This window comes from Ambystoma mexicanum, chromosome 6q (assembly GCF_040938575.1).
Source record: "Ambystoma mexicanum isolate Mex_15411 chromosome 6q, UKY_AmexF1_1, whole genome shotgun sequence".
NCBI classification, from domain to species: Eukaryota; Metazoa; Chordata; class Amphibia; order Caudata; family Ambystomatidae; genus Ambystoma; species Ambystoma mexicanum.
In genome coordinates this window covers 1,631,253,471-1,631,265,792 of record NC_090937.1, presented here as the reverse complement: position 1 = coordinate 1,631,265,792, position 12,322 = coordinate 1,631,253,471, and the positions used below count along the sequence as shown (strand labels likewise).

The 12,322-nt window shown below is 50.1% G+C and overlaps 4 non-coding genes across 4 annotated transcripts; all 4 read right to left on the bottom strand.

Moving 5' to 3' along the window:
• Positions 1-2,928: 2,928 nt before the first annotated feature.
• On the bottom strand, positions 2,929-3,000 carry TRNAG-UCC (transfer RNA glycine (anticodon UCC)). Its single transcript has one exon. It is a non-coding gene; the product is annotated as a tRNA-Gly (tRNA).
• A 1,177-nt stretch (positions 3,001-4,177) lies between these two features.
• Positions 4,178-4,249, bottom strand: TRNAG-UCC (transfer RNA glycine (anticodon UCC)). The gene has a single exon. It is a non-coding gene; the product is annotated as a tRNA-Gly (tRNA).
• A 1,185-nt stretch (positions 4,250-5,434) lies between these two features.
• On the bottom strand, positions 5,435-5,506 carry TRNAG-UCC (transfer RNA glycine (anticodon UCC)). Its single transcript has one exon. It is a non-coding gene; the product is annotated as a tRNA-Gly (tRNA).
• Positions 5,507-11,719: 6,213 nt separating this feature from the next.
• TRNAG-UCC (transfer RNA glycine (anticodon UCC)) lies at positions 11,720-11,791 on the bottom strand. Its single transcript has one exon. It is a non-coding gene; the product is annotated as a tRNA-Gly (tRNA).
• Positions 11,792-12,322: the final 531 nt, after the last annotated feature.

Genomic DNA, 12,322 nt, shown 5'->3' with positions numbered 1-12,322 from the left:
GCTAAGGGTTATGGGAGGGAGGAATGAAGGAACTTTGCTTCAGGGAAAGGGCTGCTGCTGCTTCAGCATGTGAGGAGCGCAGCCACACGTTTCACCTTCTTCAGTATGTTGGTTTACAGGATGAGAGAGATCCTGAAACCTCACTCTAATAGGCTGAGGTGCTGTGCTCGGTGGCCTGCTGGGACCAAGGCCCGTCAGGGCAAGGCGAATAGGCCTTTGTCAGGCCTTCGTCAGGGCTTTGTCGGGGAGGGGCCAGGAGCCCTGCTCGCTTCAATCCCCTCACCGATAGACAGTTGCAGAAACTAGGATGCAAGAACCTTTCCTGGATGGGGTTTTGATTTTCACGAAAAGTGTGTCAGCTTTGCTTTCAGCATGAGTCTGATTTCCAAAAAATGCATTTTGAACAATTTAAAGATTTGATCTGCGTTGGCCGGGAATCGAACCCGGGTCAACTGCTTGGAAGGCAGCTATGCTCACCACTATACCACCAAAGCCTGCCTGTCTGGGCTATCTGATGGAGCGGCCCTTAGAAATAAGAATAAGTCATTGGCTGGGAATGAAAAAAGCTTGCGTTTGACGCAGAAGCAGTTCGCATCATGAGGTCTTGCCGGTCAGCCCAACATTTCCCCGGGACCCCTTAAAAAAGGAGCTTGGTTTTAAGTTTGGTTTGATTGAACAGTGCATTTTGTTGGCTGGGCTGGGACCCTCTCCTATTTAGCGCAAGAGTGGAACGAGGCAGCAAGTTCAAGGAATGACATTGCATCCAGGCACTTACAGCTCTTTGTGCCCTAATGCCATGACACAAAAACATAATTTGAAAAAAGTTAGCAGAGGATGGTTTCGATCCATCGACCTCTGGGTTATGGGCCCAGCACGCTTCCGCTGCGCCACTCTGCTGGTTGGAGAACAAGAGCTTTTCTGGGCTTTTACAGCCTACAAACCGACAACCCTAGACCCAGTTTCGAGTGAAGCGGGCAGTAGGCCTTACAAAGCCAAACAACCTGCAACCACGCACTCCCATCCCATGGCCTTTTGCAGACAGGCCTCATTTCTCTAGCTCACACCCTAACTGCCAACACCCCTTCCCCTTCTCTCTCTGTCTCTCTCTCTCTGTCTCTCTCTCTCATTCTCTCTCTCTCGCAAATAGATACTTTACTTCCCAGGTGCAACAAAACAAGCCTTCTCGAGCTGGCAGATATGGGAAGGAAGGAAGGAAGGGCCAGTTTGGAAACTCAACTCAATTACCATAAATCCCTTGCTAAGGGTTATGGGAGGGAGGAATGAAGGAACTTTGCTTCAGGGAAAGGGCTGCTGCTGCTTCAGCATGTGAGGAGCGCAGCCACACGTTTCACCTTCTTCAGTATGTTGGTTTACAGGATGAGAGAGATCCTGAAACCTCACTCTAATAGGCTGAGGTGCTGTGCTCGGTGGCCTGCTGGGACCAAGGCTCGTCAGGGCAAGGCGAATAGGCCTTTGTCAGGCCTTCGTCAGGGCTTTGTCGGGGAGGGGCCAGGAGCCCTGCTCGCTTCAATCCCCTCACCGATAGACAGTTGCAGAAACTAGGATGCAAGAACCTTTCCTGGATGGGGTTTTGATTTTCACGAAAAGTGTGTCAGCTTTGCTTTCAGCATGAGTCTGATTTCCAAAAAATGCATTTTGAACAATTTAAAGATTTGATCTGCGTTGGCCGGGAATAGAACCCGGGTCAACTGCTTGGAAGGCAGCTATGCTCACCACTATACCACCAACGCCTGCCTGTCTGGGCTATCTGATGGAGCGGCCCTTAGAAATAAGAATAAGTCATTGGCTGGGAATGAAAAAAGCTTGCGTTTGACGCAGAAGCAGTTCGCATCATGAGGTCTTGCCGGTCAGCCCAACATTTCCCCGGGACCCCTTAAAAAAGGAGCTTGGTTTTAAGTTTGGTTTGATTGAACAGTACATTTTGTTGGCTGGGCTGGGACCCTCTCCTATTTAGCGCAAGAGTGGAACGAGGCAGCAAGTTCAAGGAATGACATTGCATCCAGGCACTTACAGCTCTTTGTGCCCTAATGCCATGACACAAAAACATAATTTGAAAAAAGTTAGCAGAGGATGGTTTCGATCCATCGACCTCTGGGTTATGGGCCCAGCACGCTTCCGCTGCGCCACTCTGCTGGTTGGAGAACAAGAGCTTTTCTGGGCTTTTACAGCCTACAAACCGACAACCCTAGACCCAGTTTCGAGTGAAGCGGGCAGTAGGCCTTACAAAGCCAAACAACCTGCAACCACGCACTCCCATCCCATGGCCTTTTGCAGACAGGCCTCATTTCTCTAGCTCACACCCTAACTGCCAACACCCCTTCCCCTTCTCTCTCTGTCTCTCTCTCTCTGTCTCTCTCTCTCATTCTCTCTCTCTCGCAAATAGATACTTTACTTCCCAGGTGCAACAAAACAAGCCTTCTCGAGCTGGCAGATATGGGAAGGAAGGAAGGAAGGGCCAGTTTGGAAACTCAACTCAATTACCATAAATCCCCTGCTAAGGGTTATGGGAGGGAGGAATGAAGGAACTTTGCTTCAGGGAAAGGGCTGCTGCTGCTTCAGCATGTGAGGAGCGCAGCCACACGTTTCACCTTCTTCAGTATGTTGGTTTACAGGATGAGAGAGATCCTGAAACCTCACTCTAATAGGCTGAGGTGCTGTGCTCGGTGGCCTGCTGGGACCAAGGCCCGTCAGGGCAAGGCGAATAGGCCTTTGTCAGGCCTTCGTCAGGGCTTTGTCGGGGAGGGGCCAGGAGCCCTGCTCGCTTCAATCCCCTCACCGATAGACAGTTGCAGAAACTAGGATGCAAGAACCTTTCCTGGATGGGGTTTTGATTTTCACGAAAAGTGTGTCAGCTTTGCTTTCAGCATGAGTCTGATTTCCAAAAAATGCATTTTGAACAATTTAATCTGCGTTGGCCGGGAATCGAACCCGGGTCAACTGCTTGGAAGGCAGCTATGCTCACCACTATACCACCAACGCCTGCCTGTCTGGGCTATCTGATGGAGCGCCCCTTAGAAATAAGAATAAGTCATTGGCTGGGAATGAAAAAAGCTTGCGTTTGACGCAGAAGCAGTTCGCATCATGAGGTCTTGCCGGTCAGCCCAACATTTCCCCGGGACCCCTTAAAAAAGGAGCTTGGTTTTAAGTTTGGTTTGATTGAACAGTGCATTTTGTTGGCTGGGCTGGGACCCTCTCCTATTTAGCGCAAGAGTGGAACGAGGCAGCAAGTTCAAGGAATGACATTGCATCCAGGCACTTACAGCTCTTTGTGCCCTAATGCCATGACACAAAAACATAATTTGAAAAAAGTTAGCAGAGGATGGTTTCGATCCATCGACCTCTGGGTTATGGGCCCAGCACGCTTCCGCTGCGCCACTCTGCTGGTTGGAGAACAAGAGCTTTTCTGGGCTTTTACAGCCTACAAACCGACAACCCTAGACCCAGTTTCGAGTGAAGCGGGCAGTAGGCCTTACAAAGCCAAACAACCTGCAACCACGCACTCCCATCCCATGGCCTTTTGCAGACAGGCCTCATTTCTCTAGCTCACACCCTAACTGCCAACACCCCTTCCCCTTCTCTCTCTGTCTCTCTCTCTCTGTCTCTCTCTCTCATTCTCTCTCTCTCGCAAATAGATACTTTACTTCCCAGGTGCAACAAAACAAGCCTTCTCGAGCTGGCAGATATGGGAAGGAAGGAAGGAAGGGCCAGTTTGGAAACTCAACTCAATTACCATAAATCCCCTGCTAAGGGTTATGGGAGGGAGGAATGAAGGAACTTTGCTTCAGGGAAAGGGCTGCTGCTGCTTCAGCATGTGAGGAGCGCAGCCACACGTTTCACCTTCTTCAGTATGTTGGTTTACAGGATGAGAGAGATCCTGAAACCTCACTCTAATAGGCTGAGGTGCTGTGCTCGGTGGCCTGCTGGGACCAAGGCCCGTCAGGGCAAGGCGAATAGGCCTTTGTCAGGCCTTCGTCAGGGCTTTGTCGGGGAGGGGCCAGGAGCCCTGCTCGCTTCAATCCCCTCACCGATAGACAGTTGCAGAAACTAGGATGCAAGAACCTTTCCTGGATGGGGTTTTGATTTTCACGAAAAGTGTGTCAGCTTTGCTTTCAGCATGAGTCTGATTTCCAAAAAATGCATTTTGAACAATTTAATCTGCGTTGGCCGGGAATCGAACCCGGGTCAACTGCTTGGAAGGCAGCTATGCTCACCACTATACCACCAACGCCTGCCTGTCTGGGCTATCTGATGGAGCGCCCCTTAGAAATAAGAATAAGTCATTGGCTGGGAATGAAAAAAGCTTGCGTTTGACGCAGAAGCAGTTCGCATCATGAGGTCTTGCCGGTCAGCCCAACATTTCCCCGGGACCCCTTAAAAAAGGAGCTTGGTTTTAAGTTTGGTTTGATTGAACAGTGCATTTTGTTGGCTGGGCTGGGACCCTCTCCTATTTAGCGCAAGAGTGGAACGAGGCAGCAAGTTCAAGGAATGACATTGCATCCAGGCACTTACAGCTCTTTGTGCCCTAATGCCATGACACAAAAACATAATTTGAAAAAAGTTAGCAGAGGATGGTTTCGATCCATCGACCTCTGGGTTATGGGCCCAGCACGCTTCCGCTGCGCCACTCTGCTGGTTGGAGAACAAGAGCTTTTCTGGGCTTTTACAGCCTACAAACCGACAACCCTAGACCCAGTTTCGAGTGAAGCGGGCAGTAGGCCTTACAAAGCCAAACAACCTGCAACCACGCACTCCCATCCCATGGCCTTTTGCAGACAGGCCTCATTTCTCTAGCTCACACCCTAACTGCCAACACCCCTTCCCCTTCTCTCTCTGTCTCTCTCTCTCTGTCTCTCTCTCTCATTCTCTCTCTCTCGCAAATAGATACTTTACTTCCCAGGTGCAACAAAACAAGCCTTCTCGAGCTGGCAGATATGGGAAGGAAGGAAGGAAGGGCCAGTTTGGAAACTCAACTCAATTACCATAAATCCCCTGCTAAGGGTTATGGGAGGGAGGAATGAAGGAACTTTGCTTCAGGGAAAGGGCTGCTGCTGCTTCAGCATGTGAGGAGCGCAGCCACACGTTTCACCTTCTTCAGTATGTTGGTTTACAGGATGAGAGAGATCCTGAAACCTCACTCTAATAGGCTGAGGTGCTGTGCTCGGTGGCCTGCTGGGACCAAGGCCCGTCAGGGCAAGGCGAATAGGCCTTTGTCAGGCCTTCGTCAGGGCTTTGTCGGGGAGGGGCCAGGAGCCCTGCTCGCTTCAATCCCCTCACCGATAGACAGTTGCAGAAACTAGGATGCAAGAACCTTTCCTGGATGGGGTTTTGATTTTCACGAAAAGTGTGTCAGCTTTGCTTTCAGCATGAGTCTGATTTCCAAAAAATGCATTTTGAACAATTTAAAGATTTGATCTGCGTTGGCCGGGAATCGAACCCGGGTCAACTGCTTGGAAGGCAGCTATGCTCACCACTATACCACCAACGCCTGCCTGTCTGGGCTATCTGATGGAGCGGCCTTTAGAAATAAGAATAAGTCATTGGCTGGGAATGAAAAAAGCTTGCGTTTGACGCAGAAGCAGTTCGCATCATGAGGTCTTGCCGGTCAGCCCAACATTTCCCCGGGACCCCTTAAAAAAGGAGCTTGGTTTTAAGTTTGGTTTGATTGAACAGTGCATTTTGTTGGCTGGGCTGGGACCCTCTCCTATTTAGCGCAAGAGTGGAACGAGGCAGCAAGTTCAAGGAATGACATTGCATCCAGGCACTTACAGCTCTTTGTGCCCTAATGCCATGACACAAAAACATAATTTGAAAAAAGTTAGCAGAGGATGGTTTCGATCCATCGACCTCTGGGTTATGGGCCCAGCACCCTTCCGCTGCGCCACTCTGCTGGTTGGAGAACAAAAGCTTTTCTGGGCTTTTACAGCCTACAAACCGACAACCCTAGACCCATTTTCGAGTGAAGCGGGCAGTAGGCCTTACAAAGCCAAACAACCTGCAACCACGCACTCCCATCCCATGGCCTTTTGCAGACAGGCCTCATTTCTCTAGCTCACACCCTAACTGCCAACACCCCTTCCCCTTCTCTCTCTGTCTCTCTCTCTCTGTCTCTCTCTCTCATTCTCTCTCTCTCGCAAATAGATACTTTACTTCCCAGGTGCAACAAAACAAGCCTTCTCGAGCTGGCAGATATGGGAAGGAAGGAAGGAAGGGCCAGTTTGGAAACTCAACTCAATTACCATAAATCCCCTGCTAAGGGTTATGGGAGGGAGGAATGAAGGAACTTTGCTTCAGGGAAAGGGCTGCTGCTGCTTCAGCATGTGAGGAGCGCAGCCACACGTTTCACCTTCTTCAGTATGTTGGTTTACAGGATGAGAGAGATCCTGAAACCTCACTCTAATAGGCTGAGGTGCTGTGCTCGGTGGCCTGCTGGGACCAAGGCCCGTCAGGGCAAGGCGAATAGGCCTTTGTCAGGCCTTCGTCAGGGCTTTGTCGGGGAGGGGCCAGGAGCCCTGCTCGCTTCAATCCCCTCACCGATAGACAGTTGCAGAAACTAGGATGCAAGAACCTTTCCTGGATGGGGTTTTGATTTTCACGAAAAGTGTGTCAGCTTTGCTTTCAGCATGAGTCTGATTTCCAAAAAATGCATTTTGAACAATTTAAAGATTTGATCTGCGTTGGCCGGGAATCGAACCCAGGTCAACTGCTTGGAAGGCAGCTATGCTCACCACTATACCACCAACGCCTGCCTGTCTGGGCTATCTGATGGAGCGGCCCTTAGAAATAAGAATAAGTCATTGGCTGGGAATGAAAAAAGCTTGCGTTTGACGCAGAAGCAGTTCGCATCATGAGGTCTTGCCGGTCAGCCCAACATTTCCCCGGGACCCCTTAAAAAAGGAGCTTGGTTTTAAGTTTGGTTTGATTGAACAGTACATTTTGTTGGCTGGGCTGGGACCCTCTCCTATTTAGCGCAAGAGTGGAACGAGGCAGCAAGTTCAAGGAATGACATTGCATCCAGGCACTTACAGCTCTTTGTGCCCTAATGCCATGACACAAAAACATAATTTGAAAAAAGTTAGCAGAGGATGGTTTCCATCCATCGACCTCTGGGTTATGGGCCCAGCACGCTTCCGCTGCGCCACTCTGCTGGTTGGAGAACAAGAGCTTTTCTGGGCTTTTACAGCCTACAAACCGACAACCCTAGACCCAGTTTCGAGTGAAGCGGACAGTAGGCCTTACAAAGCCAAACAACCTGCAACCACGCACTCCCATCCCATGGCCTTTTGCAGACAGGCCTCATTTCTCTAGCTCACACCCTAACTGCCAACACCCCTTCCCCTTCTCTCTCTGTCTCTCTCTCTCTGTCTCTCTCTCTCATTCTCTCTCTCTCGCAAATAGATACTTTACTTCCCAGGTGCAACAAAACAAGCCTTCTCGAGCTGGCAGATATGGGAAGGAAGGAAGGAAGGGCCAGTTTGGAAACTCAACTCAATTACCATAAATCCCCTGCTAAGGGTTATGGGAGGGAGGAATGAAGGAACTTTGCTTCAGGGAAAGGGCTGCTGCTGCTTCAGCATGTGAGGAGCGCAGCCACACGTTTCACCTTCTTCAGTATGTTGGTTTACAGGATGAGAGAGATCCTGAAACCTCACTCTAATAGGCTGAGGTGCTGTGCTCGGTGGCCTGCTGGGACCAAGGCTCGTCAGGGCAAGGCGAATAGGCCTTTGTCAGGCCTTCGTCAGGGCTTTGTCGGGGAGGGGCCAGGAGCCCTGCTCGCTTCAATCCCCTCACCGATAGACAGTTGCAGAAACTAGGATGCAAGAACCTTTCCTGGATGGGGTTTTGATTTTCACGAAAAGTGTGTCAGCTTTGCTTTCAGCATGAGTCTGATTTCCAAAAAATGCATTTTGAACAATTTAAAGATTTGATCTGCGTTGGCCGGGAATAGAACCCGGGTCAACTGCTTGGAAGGCAGCTATGCTCACCACTATACCACCAACGCCTGCCTGTCTGGGCTATCTGATGGAGCGGCCCTTAGAAATAAGAATAAGTCATTGGCTGGGAATGAAAAAAGCTTGCGTTTGACGCAGAAGCAGTTCGCATCATGAGGTCTTGCCGGTCAGCCCAACATTTCCCCGGGACCCCTTAAAAAAGGAGCTTGGTTTTAAGTTTGGTTTGATTGAACAGTACATTTTGTTGGCTGGGCTGGGACCCTCTCCTATTTAGCGCAAGAGTGGAACGAGGCAGCAAGTTCAAGGAATGACATTGCATCCAGGCACTTACAGCTCTTTGTGCCCTAATGCCATGACACAAAAACATAATTTGAAAAAAGTTAGCAGAGGATGGTTTCGATCCATCGACCTCTGGGTTATGGGCCCAGCACGCTTCCGCTGCGCCACTCTGCTGGTTGGAGAACAAGAGCTTTTCTGGGCTTTTACAGCCTACAAACCGACAACCCTAGACCCAGTTTCGAGTGAAGCGGGCAGTAGGCCTTACAAAGCCAAACAACCTGCAACCACGCACTCCCATCCCATGGCCTTTTGCAGACAGGCCTCATTTCTCTAGCTCACACCCTAACTGCCAACACCCCTTCCCCTTCTCTCTCTGTCTCTCTCTCTCTGTCTCTCTCTCTCATTCTCTCTCTCTCGCAAATAGATACTTTACTTCCCAGGTGCAACAAAACAAGCCTTCTCGAGCTGGCAGATATGGGAAGGAAGGAAGGAAGGGCCAGTTTGGAAACTCAACTCAATTACCATAAATCCCCTGCTAAGGGTTATGGGAGGGAGGAATGAAGGAACTTTGCTTCAGGGAAAGGGCTGCTGCTGCTTCAGCATGTGAGGAGCGCAGCCACACGTTTCACCTTCTTCAGTATGTTGGTTTACAGGATGAGAGAGATCCTGAAACCTCACTCTAATAGGCTGAGGTGCTGTGCTCGGTGGCCTGCTGGGACCAAGGCCCGTCAGGGCAAGGCGAATAGGCCTTTGTCAGGCCTTCGTCAGGGCTTTGTCGGGGAGGGGCCAGGAGCCCTGCTCGCTTCAATCCCCTCACCGATAGACAGTTGCAGAAACTAGGATGCAAGAACCTTTCCTGGATGGGGTTTTGATTTTCACGAAAAGTGTGTCAGCTTTGCTTTCAGCATGAGTCTGATTTCCAAAAAATGCATTTTGAACAATTTAAAGATTTGATCTGCGTTGGCCGGGAATCGAACCCGGGTCAACTGCTTGGAAGGCAGCTATGCTCACCACTATACCACCAACCCCTGCCTGTCTGGGCTATCTGATGGAGCGCCCCTTAGAAATAAGAATAAGTCATTGGCTGGGAATGAAAAAAGCTTGCGTTTGACGCAGAAGCAGTTCGCATCATGAGGTCTTGCCGGTCAGCCCAACATTTCCCCGGGACCCCTTAAAAAAGGAGCTTGGTTTTAAGTTTGGTTTGATTGAACAGTGCATTTTGTTGGCTGGGCTGGGACCCTCTCCTATTTAGCGCAAGAGTGGAACGAGGCAGCAAGTTCAAGGAATGACATTGCATCCAGGCACTTACAGCTCTTTGTGCCCTAATGCCATGACACAAAAACATAATTTGAAAAAAGTTAGCAGAGGATGGTTTCGATCCATCGACCTCTGGGTTATGGGCCCAGCACGCTTCCGCTGCGCCACTCTGCTGGTTGGAGAACAAGAGCTTTTCTGGGCTTTTACAGCCTACAAACCGACAACCCTAGACCCAGTTTCGAGTGAAGCGGGCAGTAGGCCTTACAAAGCCAAACAACCTGCAACCACGCACTCCCATCCCATGGCCTTTTGCAGACAGGCCTCATTTCTCTAGCTCACACCCTAACTGCCAACACCCCTTCCCCTTCTCTCTCTGTCTCTCTCTCTCTGTCTCTCTCTCTCATTCTCTCTCTCTCGCAAATAGATACTTTACTTCCCAGGTGCAACAAAACAAGCCTTCTCGAGCTGGCAGATATGGGAAGGAAGGAAGGAAGGGCCAGTTTGGAAACTCAACTCAATTACCATAAATCCCCTGCTAAGGGTTATGGGAGGGAGGAATGAAGGAACTTTGCTTCAGGGAAAGGGCTGCTGCTGCTTCAGCATGTGAGGAGCGCAGCCACACGTTTCACCTTCTTCAGTATGTTGGTTTACAGGATGAGAGAGATCCTGAAACCTCACTCTAATAGGCTGAGGTGCTGTGCTCGGTGGCCTGCTGGGACCAAGGCTCGTCAGGGCAAGGCGAATAGGCCTTTGTCAGGCCTTCGTCAGGGCTTTGTCGGGGAGGGGCCAGGAGCCCTGCTCGCTTCAATCCCCTCACCGATAGACAGTTGCAGAAACTAGGATGCAAGAACCTTTCCTGGATGGGGTTTTGATTTTCACGAAAAGTGTGTCAGCTTTGCTTTCAGCATGAGTCTGATTTCCAAAAAATGCATTTTGAACAATTTAAAGATTTGATCTGCGTTGGCCGGGAATAGAACCCGGGTCAACTGCTTGGAAGGCAGCTATGCTCACCACTATACCACCAACGCCTGCCTGTCTGGGCTATCTGATGGAGCGGCCCTTAGAAATAAGAATAAGTCATTGGCTGGGAATGAAAAAAGCTTGCGTTTGACGCAGAAGCAGTTCGCATCATGAGGTCTTGCCGGTCAGCCCAACATTTCCCCGGGACCCCTTAAAAAAGGAGCTTGGTTTTAAGTTTGGTTTGATTGAACAGTACATTTTGTTGGCTGGGCTGGGACCCTCTCCTATTTAGCGCAAGAGTGGAACGAGGCAGCAAGTTCAAGGAATGACATTGCATCCAGGCACTTACAGCTCTTTGTGCCCTAATGCCATGACACAAAAACATAATTTGAAAAAAGTTAGCAGAGGATGGTTTCGATCCATCGACCTCTGGGTTATGGGCCCAGCACGCTTCCGCTGCGCCACTCTGCTGGTTGGAGAACAAGAGCTTTTCTGGGCTTTTACAGCCTACAAACCGACAACCCTAGACCCAGTTTCGAGTGAAGCGGGCAGTAGGCCTTACAAAGCCAAACAACCTGCAACCACGCACTCCCATCCCATGGCCTTTTGCAGACAGGCCTCATTTCTCTAGCTCACACCCTAACTGCCAACACCCCTTCCCCTTCTCTCTCTGTCTCTCTCTCTCTGTCTCTCTCTCTCATTCTCTCTCTCTCGCAAATAGATACTTTACTTCCCAGGTGCAACAAAACAAGCCTTCTCGAGCTGGCAGATATGGGAAGGAAGGAAGGAAGGGCCAGTTTGGAAACTCAACTCAATTACCATAAATCCCCTGCTAAGGGTTATGGGAGGGAGGAATGAAGGAACTTTGCTTCAGGGAAAGGGCTGCTGCTGCTTCAGCATGTGAGGAGCGCAGCCACACGTTTCACCTTCTTCAGTATGTTGGTTTACAGGATGAGAGAGATCCTGAAACCTCACTCTAATAGGCTGAGGTGCTGTGCTCGGTGGCCTGCTGGGACCAAGGCCCGTCAGGGCAAGGCGAATAGGCCTTTGTCAGGCCTTCGTCAGGGCTTTGTCGGGGAGGGGCCAGGAGCCCTGCTCGCTTCAATCCCCTCACCGATAGACAGTTGCAGAAACTAGGATGCAAGAACCTTTCCTGGATGGGGTTTTGATTTTCACGAAAAGTGTGTCAGCTTTGCTTTCAGCATGAGTCTGATTTCCAAAAAATGCATTTTGAACAATTTAAAGATTTGATCTGCGTTGGCCGGGAATCGAACCCGGGTCAACTGCTTGGAAGGCAGCTATGCTCACCACTATACCACCAACGCCTGCCTGTCTGGGCTATCTGATGGAGCGCCCCTTAGAAATAAGAATAAGTCATTGGCTGGGAATGAAAAAAGCTTGCGTTTGACGCAGAAGCAGTTCGCATCATGAGGTCTTGCCGGTCAGCCCAACATTTCCCCGGGACCCCTTAAAAAAGGAGCTTGGTTTTAAGTTTGGTTTGATTGAACAGTGCATTTTGTTGGCTGGGCTGGGACCCTCTCCTATTTAGCGCAAGAGTGGAACGAGGCAGCAAGTTCAAGGAATGACATTGCATCCAGGCACTTACAGCTCTTTGTGCCCTAATGCCATGACACAAAAACATAATTTGAAAAAAGTTAGCAGAGGATGGTTTCGATCCATCGACCTCTGGGTTATGGGCCCAGCACGCTTCCGCTGCGCCACTCTGCTGGTTGGAGAACAAGAGCTTTTCTGGGCTTTTACAGCCTACAAACCGACAACCCTAGACCCAGTTTCGAGTGAAGCGGGCAGTAGGCCTTACAAAGCCAAACAACCTGCAACCACGCACTCCCATCCCA